Below are 21,680 nucleotides of genomic sequence, written 5' to 3'. Positions count from 1 at the left end.
ACAGGTGCCACCTTTCCATGAGCTGGTCCCATTATGTCATTTTTAATTTTACTCTTGTGGTATTATCAGTAGATGGTGGATCATAGGAAAGGGGCATCCATGCCCAAGGTAAGAATCTAAGATTTCACATGGCATAGCTATGGTGGGGTGGAACCAGTGTCTAAATTCATAATCTCACATAATCCCTTCTTATTAGGATCCAGTTCAGTGGTTGACCAAAGTCTCATCCAAAACATGAGATGATGCACATTGGCAAATTGTTCAATTAATTACATATTGATAGAAAAAAGAGTGGTAAAATGGGAGCACTATGGGGAATGCTGTGACCTGACAAAGTGATTTTCCACCAATGTCTGCTTGCTGACATTAGTTATTTACAAATTTCAGCTCCATTCATTGCAGCCCCTTTATCTTTAGATCTATGGGCTAGGATAGCCAGCTATACTGATCTAGAAAATGATGACTTGTGTATTTTAAGTACTGCTGCAGCTTTGTTTGGGAACTGCTGCATTATTTCATCTAAGCAATTGAAGGCTAAGTACCTGCTGAGAGACACCATTTAGATATGTAGCCTGAAGAAAAGGAAGCTTTGCCTGAGTTCCAGCCAGCCATTCAGAAATCAGTGACTTTTGATACCATCCAGAATACGATTAAGAGCCTATTGGTGGCAGCTTTTGCAGCAAGAGGGGTCTCCTTACCCCTAAAGCTCCTGAGGAGTCAATAGAAAATGACGTGGAGGAGGAGACCTTTTGTGGCCTCTTTCATTCAGGAGTTTGTGGTGTCAGTGCTTGTGCATCATTTAGGAGACAAACTGTCCCTACCATCTACCTCTGACCACCAGGAAAAGTAATGTTTTTAAGTCATAGCAAAAGAAGGGGGAAGAAATGCACCTGTTGCATTCAATGGAAAAATGTGTTTTGGTCCAGGATGGAAGGACGTAGAGAAACAGACTTTCCTTAGATTCCTGTCCAAACGTTACCCTCCTCACAAGTTTGCAGATGAATTTTCGCCAGTAGTGAAAGTGGATATACATTCATGGCTGGATTATCTTCTTAAGGAGTAATCATTTATGAATAGGGGACCCCACCAGATGCGGTTGATAAGAAGGTGGATACAGTGGTAAAAAGGGCTTATGCAGCATCAAACCTTTTACTCTAATTATATGATCCACTCATTGTTAAAGAAATTCAAACACTAAGTGATCAGATTCAGCAAGAATTGGATTTTTGACACACTTTCAATTGTGGAGCAGCAGGTCCAGTTCCTAACTCATATTTTATGTGATGCCCTAGAAGCGACGGCAGCATCATCAGGAGCTTCAAATGTGGCTAAAAATCATCTTTGGAGGTGATGATGGAAAGTTAATGCATCTCAAAAGACCATGTTATTGCATCTCCCTTTCTCCTGATGCAAGCATTTTGGTAATCAACTGTATGTCATACAGAGTATAGGATGTATAGGAAGTTGAAATGTAGAGGATTTGGTTTCAAGAGGGTGATGGATCCATAAACAGCAGGAAAGAATATCCAGCCCTTTTAAGGCAGGGGTTGAGGCTAGAGAAACCCTATAGCAGACAATTCCTAGCTTCAGCCAGCACCTCCAACCACTAATCCTCAGACCCAAAAAGCATGTCTATCTGTGTTGCCAAACCCCAGTCCGGTGGGAGGCTAGTTAAGATTCTTTTCAGCAATTTAGCATTTCAAACAGATGGGAGGTGGAAATAATGAAACAAGGTTACTGAGTGGAATTTTCCAGCTGTCACAATTGCAGATGCACCTTTCTGGTAGGGAGACTACGGGGGTCATTCTGACCTCGGCGGTAAAATGCCCTTACCGCCGGTCAGAAGACCGCCATAACACCGCCGCGGTCAACCGCCACGGTCATTCTGACCCACAACGGCCAAACCTCCAAAAATCCGTCCTCCACTGCAGCCCGCCACATCGGCGGGCAGCGATAAACTGGAGATGACCAAACCTCCACCGTCACGCCAACAGAAATACGCCCATGCCATTACGACCCACGAATCCACACGGCGGTCATTCAAACGCGGTATTCCATTGGCGGTACACACCGCCGCGGTCAGAATACACACACATCACCAAAACACAGCCACATTGTACAATTTGAAATACACACACCTGATACACATACACACACCACTCCCACACAATCAACCAACTATAAAACACACACCCACATCACCCACAAACCCCTGCGACCCTAATTACTGAGAGAAGGAGAGAGAGACACAGCAGACAATCCATAGCAAGACACACTGAGGCACACTACACCATCACACACACCACATAGTAGCACAAAGCACCACTCACCAACACACTCCTCAACACATACACCACCCCACACCTCACCCACACCACCCCATGGCACCCCAAAGGCACCCACGCTTTTCGGACCAAGAACTCCGGGTCATGGTGGAGGAAATCCTAAGAGTGGAACCCCAGCTCCTCGGCTCGCAGGTGCAGCACACCAGTATAGCCAGGAAGGCGGAGCTATGGCAGCGGATCGTGGACAGGGTCAACGCGGTGGGACAGCATCCCAGGAATAGGGAGGACATCCGCAAAAGATGGAAAGACCTACGGGGGAAGGTCCGATCGATGGTCTCCAGGCACAACATCGCGGTCCAGAAGACTGGCGGCGGACCCCCACCCACCCCTCCCGAATTTACATCGTGGGAGCAAGAGGTCTTCAACATCCTGCATCCTCAGGGCCTCACTGGAGTAGCCGGAGGAATGGACTCTGGTAAGTCCCATCTCAACTACTATATCCCCCCCACCCCACCAGCATGCCAACCCACACCCCCACCCTCACCCCCAACCCCCCAGCACACATCCTCCCTGACAATGTCTCACCAGCACAACCCACCCATCCCAACACCAACTCCTGCATGCCAACACAAATCATGGGCACCCATCACCTAAGCATGACCACTGCACTAACCCCTCCCCCCCACTAAATACCCTCACAACACCTCCCTCCAGGGAATGCCTGCACTGGGGGACAAGGGCACCCACAAAACGCATGCTATTGCACACACAGAAACAATAACCAAACTCTCTTACCCCATGCAGGACCCGAACGACAACACACCAGCCAGGAGGGTCCAGAAGTGTCCATCCCACCACCGGAACAGGCCCACACTGAGGATAGCAGCTCTGTCGACAGTGAACCTGATGACCAGCCCGGACCATCGGGGACCTCTGGGCAGTCGGTTCCCCTCAGGCAGCCACAGGCCACACCAGACCCGACCCCCTCTGCCGACACCAGCACAGCTCCCACCCAGCGGGCCCATGCCTCTGTCTCTAGGACAGCTCAATCAGCGGTGTGTCTGCCACTACAGGGCACCCAGGCTAACCCAACACCCCAACAACAACAGGGACCTGGGGGCAGTGGTAGCGGGCACACCGTCCAGGGGACAGAGGCCGGGGGAAACCGGGCAGCTCGGAGGGCTGCTGTGCGACAGGGGGGGGAGGAGAGGCCCAGGGAACCCACTCTCCAAGAGGCCCTCACCACCATCATGGGGGCATACCACCACTCCCAAGAGACGATGGCGACGGTACTGGCCAGGTTCACGGAGATCCAGGCACAGCAGGAGGAACGCTACATGGGGTTCAGGGAGGAGCTGAGAATCATCGGGACCGCAATGGGGACCATCGTCCTGGCCCTCAACAGGATAGAAGAGGCGTTGCGGGACCATGTGGCACCACACAGGGCCCCTGTCACTAGCCCGGACCAGGAACAGCCTACCACCTCCGCCGGCGCTAGTGGACAGGAGGCCCCAACACCACGGCAGGCCACCAGAACCCCACCTCCTGCTGAAGAACAACCACCCCGTAAGAGGAGCCTGAGATCCAAAAAAAAGACAGAGTAGGATGTCAAGACCCCCGCCAGCAGGACATACCCCCTGAACTCTTCCCACTGTTCCACATTGCCACCCTGTCCAACCATGAACTGCCTCTGCTCCATCCTTCCACAGGCAAAAGGACAATGCACCTGTGAGACTGAGAACTGGACTCTGCCATGGACATTACTCCACCCCCACCCATCACCCTTAGAATCACATGTACCAATATCTAGCCCTGTAAATAAATCACATATTGCACACAAATCAGTTTGGAGTCATGCTGTATTATTAGCAAATGTATTACATATTACTGTTCAATATCTGTTCTGTCAATTAGTGATGACAACATACCAATGTCAATACGCTGTAGTTCATGGGCAAACCAAGCAGAAGTCAGGCACTGCGTCATACAGCACTGAGAAGGGAAGGGAAAATCAAAAATTACCCAAAAATATCTGGTGGGAACTACAGAAAGTACAGATGCAGGAGGCTAGAAGCAATTGGGAAATGGCGTGGGTGATTCTTACCTGGGTGTTACTGGAAATACTGTTGTATCACTCTGTCCCTATTGTCTGTGTCGTCCTCTGAGTCTTCCTCCTCTTCACTCTCCACAGGCTCCACGGCTTCTACAACACCACCATCTGGACCATCCTCCTGCAGGAAAGGCACCTGGCGTCGCAAAGCCAGGTTGTGAAGCATACAGCACGCCACGATGATATGGCACACCTTCTTTGGTGAGTACATTAGGGATCCACCTGTCATATGCAGGCACCTAAACCTGGCCTTCAGGAGGCCAAAGGTTCGCTCAATCACCCTCCTAGTACGCCCATGGGCCTCATTGTAGCGTTCCTCTGCCCTTGTCCGGGGATTCCTTACTGGGGTCAGTAGCCACGGCAGGTTGGGGTAACCAGAGTCACCTATTAGCCACACACGTTGTCTCTGTAGCTGCTCCATCACATAGGGGATGCTGCTATTTCGCATCACATACGCGTCATGCACTGACCCTGGGAACTTGGCATTTACATGGGAGATGTACTGGTCAGCCAAACAGACCACCTGGACATTCATCGAATGATAATTTTTTCTGTTTCGGTACACCTGCTCATCGTCTTTTGGGGGTACCAAAGCCACATGGGTCCCATCAATGGCACCAATGATGTTGGGGATATGTCCAAGGGCATAGAAATCACCCTTCACTGTAGGCAAGTCACCCTCCTCGGGGAAAATGATGTAGCTCCGCATGAGTTTCATCAGGGCAGACAACACTCTGCTCAAAATCTTAGAAAACATAGGCTGAGACATTCCAGATGACATGGCCACTGTGGTCTGGAATGACCCACTGGCCAAAAAATGGAGGACTGACAAAACCTGCACCAGAGGGGGAATCCCTGTGGGTTGGCGGATGGGGGACATCAGGGCTGGCTCCAGCTGGGCACACAGTTCATGGATAGTGGCACGGTCAAGTCTGTATCGAAGTATTATATGGCGTTCTTCCATTGTCGACAGGTCCACCAGCGGTCGGTACACGCGAGGATTCCTCCTTCTCATCGCAAGTCCCAGCGGACGGTGCCTAGGAAGGACAACATGGAGCACAGAGTCAGCCAAACCACAGGTACGTACAGACAGCTTGCACAGTTAAAGAATGGCAATGGGTTGAAAGGCGTGTATGTGTGGCAATGCAAGGCCTAGGCCTGTGTGTCACAGTCAAAATTAAGCCATGTAGGCCCTTGAAATGGCGGCTGCCTGACCTGTGAAGTGGGACAATGGGATGTGAGGTCAATGCGCTGGCGGGGCACACCGTGGCGGTAGGCGGTCGAAGACCGCGGCGCAAAGCCGCATTGGTTAACATTGAAGCCTATGGGTTTCAGGAGCCAATAACGAAGTGCGCCGGCGGTCGCGGTACGCACCGCCGCGGTACGCACCGCCGCGGGCGTGACCGCCATTTTCTATCTGCTTAATCACTCGAGACCTGATCATCCACAGGAGAGGACCTATACTGCAAGTGCTGCTGTGACCTCGGTCTGGAAGATACAATGGCTGCTGCGACTGGGGAAAGGGCCCCTGCCTTCACGTCTGAAGAGTTGGAGAAGCTCGTGGATGGGGTCCTCCCCCAGTATGCGCTACTCTACGGTCCTCCAGACCAACAAGTGAGTACACCGGGTGCCAATGGAATAGGCTATGCCTGTGTGGATTGGGGTGGATGTAAGTTGGTGGGGTGGGGGGCGATTGAGGAGTGCAACGCCCGACAGATGAGAGCATGTGCCATATGGCAAAGTGGGTGGGGGGGGGGCAAGTACATCTAAAATGCAGGTCATTGATGATTTCCTCCTTTCCACCCTGTACATGTCTAATAGGTCAGCGCCCATCAGAAGATCGAGATTTGGCGTGCCATCGCCAAGGAAGTCCGGACCTTGGGGGTCCACAACAGACGGGGCACCCACTGCCGCAAGAGTTGGGAGGACATCCGCCGCGGAACAAGGAAGACCGCAGAAACACTGCTGGGGATGGCCTCCCAACCTAGGAGGGGTGCCAGTCGCACCATGACCCCCCTGATGTCCCGGATCCTGGCGGTGGCCTACCCTGAATTGGATGGGCGCTTTAAGACATCACAGCAGACACAAGGGGGTGAGTATCAGCACATTCTCCTATCTTTCTGCGCAGTGGAGGCGTCTGGGTGGGGGAGGAGGGCTGTGGGTGACATTAGGCCAGGGCGCTTTCTGTAGTGTAGTCCTCTCCCTTAGGCATGGCCCTGTGCCCCCGGCCCCCACCTCTGTAGGGTGACAAGTACAGCCATTGAAGGTCCAGCATCTCCCATGTGCGCGTTTGACGTCTCTTGGCCTGTTGTCTTAGTCAGTAGTACTGAGTAGTGTACCCCGAATGCGCGGCTTAGTGCATTAGGCACCTGTGTCTGTCCTCTCCGCCAACGGTGTTGACATTGCATGCACTCAACCTGGTCTTCTTTTTTCTCCCCCCACCCTTTCTCTTCATCTTCTTGTGCATGTGTGCATTAGCATCATCAGGCGGAGGAGATATGGCATCGGAGTACGAGGGAGCTGCAGGACACAAGGCCCCGGTGGGCCCAGGAACAGACACCGAGGGCACCAGTGATCCGGAGGGCGAGGGGAGCACCACGACGGGGACCGCTGGTGAGAGCAGCGAAAGCGACACGTCCTCGGATGGGAGCTCCCTAGGGGTGGCGGCAACATCCGTGCCCCCCGCCTCTACAGGTACAGCCGCCACCCAGCGCACCAGCCCCGCCCTCCCAGCAGCGCCTCAGTCTTCGCTCCGTGCCGGTTCGCCCAGGAAGGCGCGCGTCTCCTTCGCCCCAGGCACCTCAGCCCCTGCCCCTGTTGCCCCTGCTGCCCTCAGTGCGGAGCTCATTGACCTGGTAAGGACGCTCATTGTTGGGCAGACAACCCTTTTGAATGCCATCCAGGGTGTGCAAAGGGAGGTGCAACAGAGCAATGCGTACCTGGAGGGCATTCATTCGGGTCAGGCTGCCCATCAACGAGCGTTCACTGCTCTGGCCTCAGCACTGACGGCAGCCATTGTCCCTGTTTCCAGCCTCCCTCTTCTGACTGCCTCCAGCCTGTCTCTGTCTCCTGTTCCTCAGCCTATCCCATCCACACCATCAGACCAGCCTGCACACACCTCAACACCCAAGAGCAGCTCATCCAAACACAAGCACCACAGATCCCGCAAACACTCACCCGAGCAACACCCAGATGCAGACATGCCAACAGCCACTGCCACCCCTGTGTCCCCCTCCTCCTCGTCTCCCTCCTCCCTCCCTGTGACGTCTACACTCACACCTGCATGCACCCCAACATCAGCCAGTGCTTCCATCACCACCTCACCCTCCAGTACAGTCCACACTCGTGCAGTCACCACCCCCACTGCCATGTACATGTCCCCTGTGTCCTCTCCCACTGTGTCTGTCACCCCCTCTTCCAAGACACACAAACGCAGGCAGCCACCCACCGAACAGCCATCCACCTCACGACAGCCTACAGCACCAGCACCTTCACCCAATGACAGCACACCTGACTCTCCTACAACCACCTCCTCTACCTCCACTTCCATCTCCACTTCTCCTACCCTTTACCTTGGCCCTAAAAAACTTTTCCTGGCTAACCTTAACCTCTTTCCCCCCGATGACCTCCCCCATCCATCTTCAAAGAGTCCCAAGAGCACCGCAGCCACCACCAGCCCAGCTTCGGGTGTCACTGTTGTGCCTGGGTTCTGGAGCCCACCCTTTGCCAGCAGTGACACATCGATCAGCAGCAAGGACACGTCCAGCCCCCCCCCCCAGCAAGAGGACCCGCAAAAACAAGGACCGCCGTGCGAGGACCGACAGGGCTGCCCCCAAGGAGCAATGTGCGGCCACTTCACCACCCACACCATCTAGGGGAGGCAAGGGCCCGAGAGCCCCATCAAAGGAGCGGAAGGGCAGCAGGAGCGCGGAGAAGGTGGACCCCACATGCCACATCCCAGCTGGGAAGGAGGACACTAAGGAGGCCAGGAGTCCGTCCCCGAAGGGTCCAGAAACGTCACGGTCCGAGGGCGACTGAGCAGGGAGTCGAGGCCAGGTCTGGCTCCCTTGACCTGCTGGATGAGCACCGCTGAACAGGGCCCGCGGTGCAGAAGAGCACCGCTGAACAGGGCCCCGCCGTGGAGAAGAGCACCGCTGAACAGGGCCCGTGGTGCAGAAGAGCACCGCTGAACAGGGCCCCGCCGTGGAGATAGGCACCGCTGAACCGGGCCCCGCCGTGGAGAAGAGCACCGCTGAACAGGGCCCCGCCGTGGAGAAGAGCACCGCTGAACAGGGCCCGCGGTGCAGAAGAGCACCGCTGAACAGGGCCCGCGGTGCAGAAGAGCACCGCTGAACAGGGCCCCGCCGTGGAGATAGGCACCGCTGAACCGGGCCCCGCCGTGGAGAAGAGCACCGCTGAACAGGGCCCGCGGTGCAGAAGAGCACTGCTGAACAGGGCCCGCGGTGCAGAAGAGCACCGCTGAACAGGGCCCCGCCGTGGAGATAGGCACCGCTGAACAGGGCCCGCGGTGCAGAAGAGCACCGCTGAACAGGGCCCCGCCGTGGAGATAGGCACCGCTGAACCGGGCCCCGCTGTGGAGAAGAGCACCGCTGAACAGGGCCGCGCCGTGGAGATAGGCACCGCTGAACAGGGCCCGCGGTGCAGAAGAGCACCGCTGAACAGGGCCCCGCCGTGGAGATAGGCACCGCTGAACAGGGCCCCGCCGTCTCAAGCACCGCTCCGCTGGGCCCTTCCTCTGAGGCACCGCTCCGCTGGGCCCTTCCTCTCAAGCACCGCTCCGCTGGGCCCTTCCTCTCAAGCACCGCTCCGCTGGGCCCTTCCTGTCAAGCACCGCTCCGCTGGGCACCGCCGTCTCAAGCACCGCTCCGCTGGGCACCGCCGTCTCAAGCACCGCTCCGCTGGGCCCTTCCTCTCAAGCACCGCTCCGCTGGGCACCGCCGTCTCAAGCACCGCTCCGCTGGGCACCGCCGTCTCAAGCACCGCTCCGCTGGGCCCTTCCTCTCAAGCACCGCTCCGCTGGGCCCCGCCGTCTCAAGCACCGCTCCGCTGGGCACCGCCGTCTCAAGCACCGCTCCGCTGGGCCCTTCCTCTCAAGCACCGCTCCGCTGGGCACCGCCGTCTCAAGCACCGCTCCGCTGGGCACCGCCGTCTCAAGCACCGCTCCGCTGGGCCCTTCCTCTCAAGCACCGCTCCGCTGGGCACCGCCGTCTCAAGCACCGCTCCGCTGGGCACCGTCGTCTCAAGCACCGCTCCGCTGGGCCCTTCCTCTCAAGCACCGCTCCGCTGGGCACCGCCGTCTCAAGCACCGCTCCGCTGGGCACCGCCGTCTCAAGCACCGCTCCGCTGGGCCCTTCCTCTCAAGCACCGCTCCGCTGGGCCCCGCCGTCTCAAGCACCGCTCCGCTGGGCCCTTCCTCTCAAGCACCGCTCCGCTGGGCACCGCCGTCTCAAGCACCGCTCCGCTGGGCACCACCGTCTCAAGCACCGTTTATGGTTCACTGTGCCCACCATGCCTCCTCCTTGACCAGTGGAGACTGTCATCCACCTGATGGACTGTGGCTTTGCACTCCCCAGGATGGTCCAGTGGGCAGCCCACCCACTGTAGAGACATTGAGAGACTGTGGCTTTGCACTCCCCAGGATGGTCCAGTGGGCAATCCACCCTCTGCAGAGACTTGAGAGACTGTGGCTTTGCACTCCCCAGGATGGTCCAGTGGGCAGCCCACCCACTGTAGAGACATTGAGAGACTGTGGCTTTGCACTCCCCAGGATGGTCCAGTGGGCAGCCCACCCACTGTAGAGACATTGAGAGACTGTGGCTTTGCACTCCCCAGGATGGTCCAGTGGGCAGCCCACCCACTGTAGAGACATTGAGAGACTGTGGCTTTGCACTCCCCAGGATGGTCCAGTGGGCAGCCCACCCACTGTAGAGACATTGAGAGACTGTGGCTTTGCACTCCCCAGGATGGTCCAGTGGGCAGCCCACCCACTGTAGAGACATTGAGAGACTGTGGCTTTGCACTCCCCAGGATGGTCCAGTGGGCATGGTGGCTCCTCGTGGATCTGGCGTCGTGGACTCATGTGGCTGTGGTGCCCCCCCCTTCCCTTCCCCCTGAGGTGCCTGTAGTTTTTACATCTGATGCCCCTGCAGTGTTCTCTCCAAAGGACTCAGGTCTCCTGTGTGGGCTTTGCCCTTGTTTCTCAAGACTTTGGCCCACGGACATGCTGAATTCGTAGGATGTGCAGGACTTGGTACTTCAGTTATACACTGATGTGTATGTCATTAGTTTTGTTGTGAATATCTTTCATGGTTGTACGCTAATTTTCTGGAGCTTTTTGGTACATAAATATTTATTCCAAATATGATTATGTCCTAGCATTTTTCAGGGGTGTTTGGGTGGTGTCACTGTGACTTGGTGCTCTGCATTGGTGAGTACATAGTTGGGGGGGTCGCATATGTGTGTGCCCGTAACCTTTCGTCCCCCCCTCCCGTGTGTCGTAGGTGCAGTACTCACCGTTGTCGTCTGCGCCGGACTTCGTACTCGTGGTAGATGAGAAGGTAGACGAGAGCAGGTAGGATGTTTAATTCGGGTTCCATGCTGTCCTCCTTCCTCCTGGAGTGCGTAGTGGTGAGCGTTTTCCCGTCCGTAGTCTGTTTCCGCCGTGTTTTTATCGGCGGTGCTCCCGCCCCGGAAAAGGTGCCGGATTGGTGAGTTGGAATAGTGTGGGCGGTACATTGTCTGCCGCCTGTCTGTTGGCGGTGACCGCCGCACTGTTTGTTTGTACCGCCGTGGCGGTCGGAGTGTTAAGGTGGCTGTCTGTGTTGGCGGTTCCCGCCAGGCTCAGAATCCCATTTTTTTTACCGCCAGCCTGTTGGCGGGTTGGCCGCCGCTTTAACACCGACCGCCAGGGTTAGAATCACCCCCTACATCTTTTATAGTACTTCCCAAATCGCCCTTCCAGAATCCACTGCCCAAAATAAATTCACTTTTGGCATGGTGTGGTTCCAGGGAAGAAAGAGGATTTGGAAGAATAAAAGGCAGCTAGTTCAGATGTACATCTCTATGTGAGTGCTGATTTATCCAGTTTTTCTTCAGTGGCAATTACATTTTCACCCACCTCTATGCCAAGTGTACACAAAATCTGGTAAACAATAATTCTTTCTTTTTGTTGAAACTTCCAGGAGCAAACACAGATTAACTAAAATAAGCATTAATCCAGGTTCATTCAGCCTTCTTCAAAGTGCCATGATGCATGGCTTTCAAGCCATTGTAAAACCAATCCCAAATAAAACAAAGTTTGTCATGCAAGTTCTAGCAATCTTCTTTCTAAATGCCATGAGTTATAGCTTCCATAACACTAAAATCAAATTAAACAATGTTTGTTCCTAAAACAAATGTTCACTTGCAGTTCCTTAATTAACATAATTATGCTGAAAATCAGTTTTATCCAAGTCAGGGGTTTAGTGTCTAACTTCTTGCATTTTACGAAGACTAAGTTCAAAACATTTCTTTCTCAAAACAAAGGTTCTGGAAATCAGAAAACTCCTGTTTTTTCATCTTGGTTTATTTGCTGAAGGACAACAATAATAACAGTCTTCTGAACACAAGTCAAGGCCACCAACAAAGCAAAGCAATAACATATCTTTCATGTCGAAATTCTGCCATGCACTGAAAGCACACATGGCAGTTCAAGTAAAGAAAATAAACACGTTTGGTAAGACTGTAAATGCAAAAATGTCTCCATAATAAAGGTTTGACTTTCAAAATGTTTGCGCCATGCAGAATCTCGTAAGACAAAGATGACTTCCTGAAAGACTCATCTGTGGCTTGTTTTACAGGTTTGTCAACATTAGGGCGTCATATTGGATGTATTCTCCAGTCACATGATATTAAAGAAATCACATGTAAATTTATCAAATGTCACAAAACCTTTTTTACCTTTGCATAAACAGCAGATTAGCCATTTAGGCCCACATTATAATATTGGCGGTAAAAACTGTCTACCGCCGCGGAGACAGCCACCAAAAGACCGTCTCCGCGGCTACCAGCTGTCCACCATATTATGACCGTAGCCGGAATTCCACCAGAAAGATGGCGGAATTCAGGCTGCGGCCATGGCGGCGGATCGCGGTAAGGTGGCGCTGCTGCCAGTAGCATCGCCACACCAGTAGACCGCCGCAGACCGTATCATGACATGATATGGCCTGGCGGTGTTCTGCTGGCAGACGCTGCTACTGGCAGCAGAGTCCTGTCCCGTCTCCTGCCGGAGGACCCCCTAAAACCAGGTAACTTGGGTGCTCCGACAGGGGAGGGGGTGGGGGGTGTTGTGTGTGGGGGGGGTTGTGTGTGTATGTTTGTGCGTGCATGAATGCAGGTGTGTGTTGCGTGTTGAATGTGTGTGCATGTATGGTTGTGTGAGTGCGTGTATGTTGTGTTGTGTGAATGCGTGTGTGCTTGTATGTATGTCAGTGTGTTTGGATGTGTGAGTGTGAGTGTGAATGGATGTATGCATGTATGGGTGCATGTGGGTATGAGTGTGTGTATGAGTGTGTATGATGGTGCATGAAGGTCCGATTATGTTGGGGGGGTGGGTCTGGAGTGGGAGGAGGGCTGGGAGGAAACCTGGGGAGGGGGACGGGGAAGACCCCTATCAGTGACAGGGAAGGGATTCCCTGTCACTGATAGTGCCTATTGCCATGGTTCTGGTGGTGTTAAGGAAGCCACGAAAACCATGGTGGTAGGTGGGGTCATAGTACCACGGGTGGGCTAGTGAAGGCTGCCCTGACGGATGGAGTGGTACATTGGCGGTTTGGCTTAAGCCAAACCGCCAATGTCATATTATTGGGAAAAGTACTGCCAGCCTGTTGGCAGTACTTTTCTCCATTATACCGCTGTCCACCGGGGTTGTAATGAGGGCCTTAGTGTGCTTTTTCCTGTGACAGCCACAATATGCAATCTTGCATCTTTATTAACAACACTGACATCAGCCCTCTGAAAGATTTTTTTTGTCAAACTCTGCTGTCACAGAGTTAGGCTAGAAAAACCTTCAGAAGTGCATTAAAAAGTTATTAGACAAGGTGGGAAACACTGATACCGGAGGAGAAAAAAGGCAAGGGTTGCTATTACATCTTCTTGGTGCAGAAAAGTCCCAGAAAGTTCAGGACAGTATTTCTATCTCAAGGAAGGAAACAAGTACATTCCTTATCAGGGGTTCGAAATGCCGACATGAGGATTTCTAAACTTAATGGACCTTAAAAGGTGCTTATTTACATGTACCAATACTCAGGAGCTCCCAGAAGTACCTGCGTTATGGTGTTCAAAGTGAACACTTCCAGTTTCAGGTCATCCTCTTTGGATTAACATTGGCATCCACAGTCCTCTCAAGAGCTGCTGGATCCAGAGATGAGTAAAATACATTTGTGGGGAAATAGAGTTTTCCTATACTAGTCTTTCAGCTGGGCATGGCATCAGCTGTAGAAATAGTTTGATGGTCTCTGGTCCATTTGTATTCCCTGGTTCATCATCTGTGAGTACCTGGGTTCCATCTTCACAGAACTGCAATCACTTGGTCCGGGTTCAAATCATATTGCCTCTACTGGTGGCCCCAGCATGAGTCTCTGAACAGGGGCTCTTGGTTTCTTCTTTATAGTCCAAAGGTTATTGCAATGAATATCAGTAAATTAGGCTGGGGGCAGCTTACAAAGAATGTGTGGATCTGTGCAAGTTGGATTCACTAAATTGCCAAGGCAGTCCTTTGGCCTTCCTGTCCTTTGCCCAAGTCCTAATCAGTCAGCCAGTGGTGGTTGTCACGGATAATTAGAAGGTCAAAGCCTACTTAAATCAGTGAAGGTTGGTTGATACAGGATCTTTAACTCTTAAGCTTCTAATGCACAAGATTTGTGCCTGGGTAGAATCCAGTCTTCTCGTTCTATCACCAGTATATCTTCCAGAGAGGGAGAATGGGTCTGCAGTACATCCTATTCAGAATTTGCCTTCCTTTTCCTAGCCGGTTGTCCCTCAGTGTTTCAGCAGATGGTTCAGGTTTTAGGGCTACCATGTTTGGACCTGTTTGCCAACAAAGAGAATTCTCATCTACCCCTGTTCTGCTTTTGAAACCCATAGCCAGAGGCATCAGTCGTGGATACTCTGGCCATACCATAGCCCTGAGGCCTGCTTTACACTGTTCCATACATTTCCCTCATTTCCAGGGTTCTCTTGGAAATCCAGTCAAATTGGGCATAATTGCTACTCGTGGTTCCCTATTGGCACACGCACGAATAGCTCCCAATTTTTCTTCAGTTGTCGATAGGTCCCTTCTGGATATTGTTAGTAGATTATGTCCCCTTGATTCTCCAGAGCTCAGCAGGACATCTATGGTTCCTCTGCAGATAGGGATCTGCAGCTTGGGAGAATGAAATTATAGGATCTGAGCTGTTCAGTAAAAGTAGCGGTCTCAATTCACCAAACCAGACACCTGGCTACACTGATGTTTGTTCTAGGCACTGAAGAACCTTTTCTTCCTGCCATGAATCCTGTGAAGTCCTGGGATCCTTCTTCTTGTGGTCCAATGAGAATTTTAGATTTCCTATGGGATAGTTCTACATTACGTTTAGAAGTCTCCACATTTCAGCCAATAGGCCACTAGTCGGGCTTTCAGGAAGTCTGTGTCCACACTTAGGGAAACTTGGGTAAGCAGACTTGTGGACTAAAGAGAGACCACCCCCATATATGAGGTCTATGTGCAAGCACAAGTGGAGGAGATCGGAGCAAGATAGCCGAATGTTAGAAGAGATGAGGCGATGCTTAGTTCTTCATGTATAGAGATTAAAGTGGTGAAGGTTGATGTCTTCAAAAATAGAGATTTGGAAATAATGACAGAAACAGGAATTGATAATGACAAAATTCCAAAGTATAATAAAAATGAATTGGCATATCTGGCTGCAGAGGCAGGAAAAAAATGTCAGTAAGCATTTGAGAAACTTTAGGAATTGGCTACAGAACATAAAGCAGATTTGAAACAAAACAGATTTCGAGGGTGATAAAAGATAGGGATGTTTGTAAACGAATTCATGAATCAGAATTCCAAAACATTCTTAAATACTCTCATAGAATTATTAGAGTTGATTAGCAAATGAGAGACTTGATGAAGTTTAAAGAAGAATGAACAGAACTGCCTGATAAGCCGGAGGTGCTGAAAAAGAGTAAAAAGAACAGTGTGACTTGAATGGTTCTGAGTGTGAAGTGTTGATTGAAAAAGGGATTCCATTGAGAGAAGTGCAGGGAGGAGCATGTGTCCTGGTCATGAAGTGACCTCTATACATTAACAAATAATTTCCTGAAGCTCAGAGAGGAGCCTGATAAGTGGGATATAGAGACAGATAGGGTTGTGACCATTCAAAAGTGATTTCCATATATGTGGATGCTTTAATTTTGATTGTTGTAGCTCTGGATTCATGGACTGAGTGTAAGGCTATAGTACATTGGCCCACAGAAGAAGTGCACAGAAAAGGTCCTATGATTAAGCCTTCTCCAGTTGGTATGAAGAAATGCAATCACGTTATCAAGCATTTGAAAATGAAGGTCCCCCACAAACAAGTAAATTGGCCAAAGATCATGAGAGTGACACAAGATCTAAGTGAGTCGGTGCATGTATGTTATGACAGATTAATGCTAATTTGCTTACAGTACAGTAGAATCAAAGACCCCAAAAAGAAGGCATTTCTGAATTCACTGCAGATTTTGTGTTCTGATTACATCCAGAGATAAGTTTGCACATTCAATAAAGTTTGATGTATAGCATGGCCAAATCTTTAGTGAGATCCTCATCTCTGTGAAGTATTGCGGTGATGTTGTTATGCAAAGAAGAAAAACAATTTGTTTTACTGGTGGTCAAGGTATTTTGCAGGTGCCTGGACATGGTTTTGGCATTGGTACTGGATCTGATATTAATTTTGGTGCTGGTGTTCAGAGTGTTAATGCGCAAAGCAACAGTGAGTAATGGTGGGCCTTGTGGCAGAGTTAGAGGTTTTACTAGCAACATGTCTAATCAAAACATTAATAATGCACAGATGAGAAAAGATTCTCGACACATCTCTGGGAAAATTGATCACTGTAAAAAGGGATTATAGATTTAACCTGAATACATTTCTAAATGGGTCACAAATGGTTCCCCAAATGCAGCAAAATATGAATCAGAAGTCACAGACTGGGATCATACAATCAACTGCCCCAGCACTGCTGACTTGTGTGCAGGACATGTATAATCCAAGGCAGTTCATTGGGAATATGCCTTTCGTTCCACTTATGCACCGTTCTATGCAGAATAATATGCAAGTTTTCCAACGAGTTTCTGATTTCAGCAAAAACCTTGAGTGACTAATGCTGTTTTTTTTACAATTTGCATGAACACTGAGAGTTCCTACAGGACCGAGTTCAGCACAATGACAGTGCTTGAGGTTGAAGGAGAATTGCATGCTTGGTGCAATCATAGAGGTAGACCAGAATGCTACTTTTGTGGAAGGAGAAATAAATGGCTATCAAGTATCATTTTGATTGATACCGGTGGTAGTTGCTCCAAGGTTGATGGGTGGAGGATCCTAACTTACCCCTCTCTGGAAAATTAGTCCACACTGTAGGTATTTCAAATACACAAGTGACTAGTAAGTTGTCAGCTAATGTCTCAGGAATAATTGGTTCAATCATGAATAACCATGAATTTATAATCAGTGAGACTAGTCCAGCTAATCTCTTAGGAAATTATTTGCTTTGCAAACCCCATTGTGTAATTTACTATACACTAAATTGTGTTGGTATTTAGACAAAGGATGAAGACTCTGGGTTCAAGATCAAATCACAAGAGTTAAAATGTTCCCAGTTTTACAGAGAACGACATACCTCTGGATTTAACAGTCTGAACAGGTATGCTTGGGCGTTTTCAGTAAAGGACATAGGTTTGCTCACAAGTACAGAACCAGGGCAGATCAGTGTTAAACAGAAAGAATGCAGCGTATCCCCCATACTCCTCAATGAAAACGTACTCCTGAAACAGATTGTATGAGTTATTGATAAAATGACTGTGCATGACATTCTAAAAGCAGTATTAGAGAGCCCATGTAACTCTCTAATCATTGGAATAAAAAAGCGTAGTAGAAAATTAAGGACAGTACAGAACATTCATAAAAATAATGATATAGTAATTCCTTGTTGTTTCATGGTACCAAATCCTGCAGTAATATTGTTTCAGGTTCCCACAGACGTCCAGTGGTTTTACTGTAATAGATCTGTTTCGAGCATTTTTCTCAACTTCTCTTCATAAGGATAGTCATTATTTTTCGCGTTTAGATTCTGCAGTAGAATTTTTTGGTTAGGTGTAGGATCCCACATTCTATACAGAAAGTTCTTCAATCTTTTTCCAAATCCTGATGAAGAATCTTGAAAGTCTAAATTTACCCTGCGACTCAGCGCTAGTTCAATATATTGATGACCCGTTGGTCACGGCTAAAAAGAGAGAGGTCTGTAGACTTGACACAATTGCCTTGCTAAATCACTTAACCGTAAATGAGCATAACATGTCCCTTGTAAAATCACAGTGTTGTCAGGAAGAACTGATGTATTTGGGATACCAGATGGAAAAAACAGTAACAAAGGTGTCCAAAGAATGCATTTCTGCAATTCTGAGATTCTGAAAATGAACCTAGAAATGAAACAGAGAGAAATGAGAATGTTTCTAGGGATGGTTGGCTAGTGTCATCAGTGGATTCCAAACTTTTCCCTGATTGCAAAGCCTTTACAACGGCTTACTCACAGTGATGTTCGGGGCCTAGTACCATATACAATGATTGCAAGCTTTTCTGGAACTAAGACACAGTTGCTACAGTGCCTCTGCTCTAGGAATGCCAGTTTATGAAAAAGAGTTTTATGTATCCTGTTATGGAAGAGAAAGGTGTGTGCTTTCAGTCTTCAGACAACAGCACAGGGGTGAAACAGTCTATTGCATATTTTTCTCCTATACAGTGACTGCAACCCTCCAGGAATGCATGAAAAGTATTGTAGCTACATCCTTGGCAATTATACAAAGTGAGATGATTGTGATTGGACACACATTTTTTTTGCATTCAGTTGAAACATCGCTGACTTGTACACATCATCAGCATCTTGCAAACCGCTGTTTGGCTAAATATGACCAACTTATTCTGGCAGCAGAGAATATTTCAAATAAATACTGCAATACAGGAATCCTTCTACGCTTTTGGCACTGCTAAGAGAGGAAGCTAATAATAAATAATGAGTATGACCATGATTGCATTGATTTGATAGAGTTGTGCACCAATCCAAGACAGGATATTCAAAATGTACCACCTGAATTGACTGTAGCTGGCTAATGTCTGAGACACCATTATGAAACTCTTATAACAGCGTATAAAATTTGCACAAGAACATCCATTGTGGAAGCATCATACTTGTCTAATGTAACTTCAGCACAAGTGGCAGAATTGATTGCAAATACAAAGGCAAGCTATGTAGTCAATGGATTGAGTGTTACAATCCAAATGGATAGCCAGTACGGTTTTGAAGTAGCCCAAAAGTTTGGACAATTATGGTCACAAAAGGGTTTTTTAACATCTTCTGGCACCCTCCTAAAAATGTGCAGTGTATTCTGAATGTTTTAGAAGTTCTGCTGTTCCCAAAGAAAATGTCTATTGTGAATCATGCTGCAAACAAAAGCGGAAGCAATATGCTTTAAATAGGCAATACATTTGTACCAGACGAACTTTCAAAATATTGTGCTCTTACGTCTGGTACATTAGGACATTAGGGGCAAATAAAAAATCAGAATGTGAAATGGCAAATGTCAACACTTTCTTTTTTACATCAGCTTCATCACTCGAGGAGCTGAGTGATTTGCAAAAAGAGGTGGCAGACAAGGAAATGAAAGGATAGGAAAAAGCAGGATGTTCAAGAGACAATCATGAGATTTAGTTATCAAGAGTTGGTGGAGTGGTTTTACCAGATTCAGTGTTGCTACAGATTGCAAGATATCTTCATGGGCGTACTCATGTGGGAAATAATGGTATGTTGTAAATATTTAAAAAAGATTAGTTTATTCTACACAACAAAGGCATATGATGCTCTAACTGTAGCCAAGGTTTTACTGAGGGAATTGATCCCTAGATTCAGTTTGCCAAGTTATTTGGAATCAGATAGAAGAGCTTGTTTTAAGAATGATATCCTGAGAGATCTTTGCATGGCACTGAAGGCAGAGCAGAACTTCCATTGTGGATATTACCCTGAAGCATCAGGAATCTTAGAGAGGGTTAATGGTACCATCAAAGCAAGCTAGCAAAGGTGTGCACATCACCAACATTAGAATGACCAGATGCCCTTCCCTTAGTGTTGTTAACTAAGAGGAGTATGCCCAACAACACTACAGGCGTGTCTCCTAATGAAATCTTGATTGGCCGAGCTATGAGGATTCCTGGCATTCCTTCTGCTAAACCTGTTAATATTACTGATGATCTGGTTCAGATTATTGCAAGAATGTAGATGATCTGGTAAGATCTATATCTCACCAGGTAAATCTGGTCACATCTTCAACAAGTGAAGAAACCTGCCATGCCCTGGGGTCTGGTGATTGGGTAGTGGTGAAGAAACATGTGAGGGAACATTTCTTAGAACCATCTTGGAAAGGCTTCTATCAAGTGCTCTTGGTGATGAAGTGGAGGTTCACCACACTGAATTCACACTTCTCACACAAAGTGAAGATTGCAGTTGAAGATGTGGTAACACAAAACCAATAATTCACAGAGTCAAACATGAGTTTGCTATATGGATCCAGGGGGGCGACAACAGAGAGGACAGAGAGGACAGAGAGCACAAAGAAAACAAAAAGAATAAAGAGAACAAAAACAACTACAGAAAGAGAACCAGGAAAATCAAAGCTGTGAAATCTCCAATTCTCAGAAAATCTCAGCAGCAACTCAAGGTGTTCCAATTGTAAGTTGTGCAAATCATGAAACAAATGAAGATAAAAATGAGACAAGTAGAACAAATCTGACTGAAAATGAAAGCCTGATATGAGCTGGTTGAACTGATGTGAGAGAGATGTGAACAAAGCATTGCAAACAGTAATAGAATTGAATGATGAAGATTCTTAAAAACCTAAGATGAGAAGGTCAAAAGGAGTAAGAATGCCAAACAAGAAGTACACAACACCTGAGTGGGCATTCTTAACAATTTAATATAAAGAAAGAGACATTGATCTGAAAGAATGAGAGAATGTTGATTTCTGTTGGAAGAACCTCCATAAGTTGTAATGGATTGAGAATGTTCGTGCTACCTTGAATTATTTCCTGATGGAGTGGTGAAAGTGAATCTTTGAATCTCTGAGAAGAAGACCTTTGCCTTTTAGATTTTTCAGGATGTTTCTTCATAACTCTGAAAGATTAGAAACTGATATGTACTTTTTCCTTATGCACGCATTGAATACTTCATGCTCATTTTAAATTTCATTGATTTCATACCTTAGATATCCTGTTCAAGCTAGTTTTGTGTCTGCATTGAACTTTATCAACTGAACTCCTGAATAATAACCCAATATCTGCTTATGTCAATCTGCTTTGAGAACTAAAAATACTCACATAATCTAATCCCAATATTTTAAAAATGGCGCTATTGCCCCCTATCCTGCGCCATGGTGCACCGTATTTTAAATACCGCGCACACATGGTGGCGGTAGGGGGGGTGCTAAGGGGCGCAGGGAAGGTGCACTTTCCATAAATCTGCCCCTAGTGCCTTCCATCTGAGCAGAATACAGTTGCCTAGGGCATCAGCAGTGGATTCTTAGGAGCCACAATAACAACAGGCAAGATCAGGGGGACAATTAGAGAGATGGCCTGCAACAACACTCCCCTTTCGGATGGTCTTTGTATTGAGTTTTACTCTACATATGTGGATAAACTGGCTCCACAACTAGAAAACCTATATACAGAGGGGCAGATTTACAAGAAAGTGGTGTATCGGTCCCGATGCGCCACTTTCCTTGCATCCCCCTGTCACCACCTAACGACACCATGGTTGCACAATATTTATAACATGGTGCACCATGGCAGTCGTTAGCACATTGTCCTCAAACTTTTTGACATAATTGTGGCACTTTGTTGCACTAGCGTAAAAAATGTTGCCGCTAATGCAGCAAATCACAGGGTGGCTCATAGGTTACTATGGATGTGTCATATTAATGCCTGCTTTGAGCACGTGTTAAAAAT

At 48.7% G+C, this 21,680-nt stretch overlaps 1 protein-coding gene across 5 annotated transcripts in view; it reads left to right on the top strand.

Annotated features, from left to right (window-relative positions):
- LAT (linker for activation of T cells) overlaps positions 1-21,680 on the top strand; it is a 697,198-nt gene that overhangs the window by 554,202 nt on the left and 121,316 nt on the right. The window lies entirely within an intron of this gene.

The sequence above is a fragment of the Pleurodeles waltl genome, chromosome 7, assembly GCF_031143425.1.
Source record: "Pleurodeles waltl isolate 20211129_DDA chromosome 7, aPleWal1.hap1.20221129, whole genome shotgun sequence".
Lineage (NCBI taxonomy): Eukaryota > Metazoa > Chordata > Amphibia > Caudata > Salamandridae > Pleurodeles > Pleurodeles waltl.
The sequence above is the reverse complement of the archived record's forward strand: the minus strand, read 5'-3'. Positions and strand labels throughout refer to the sequence as shown.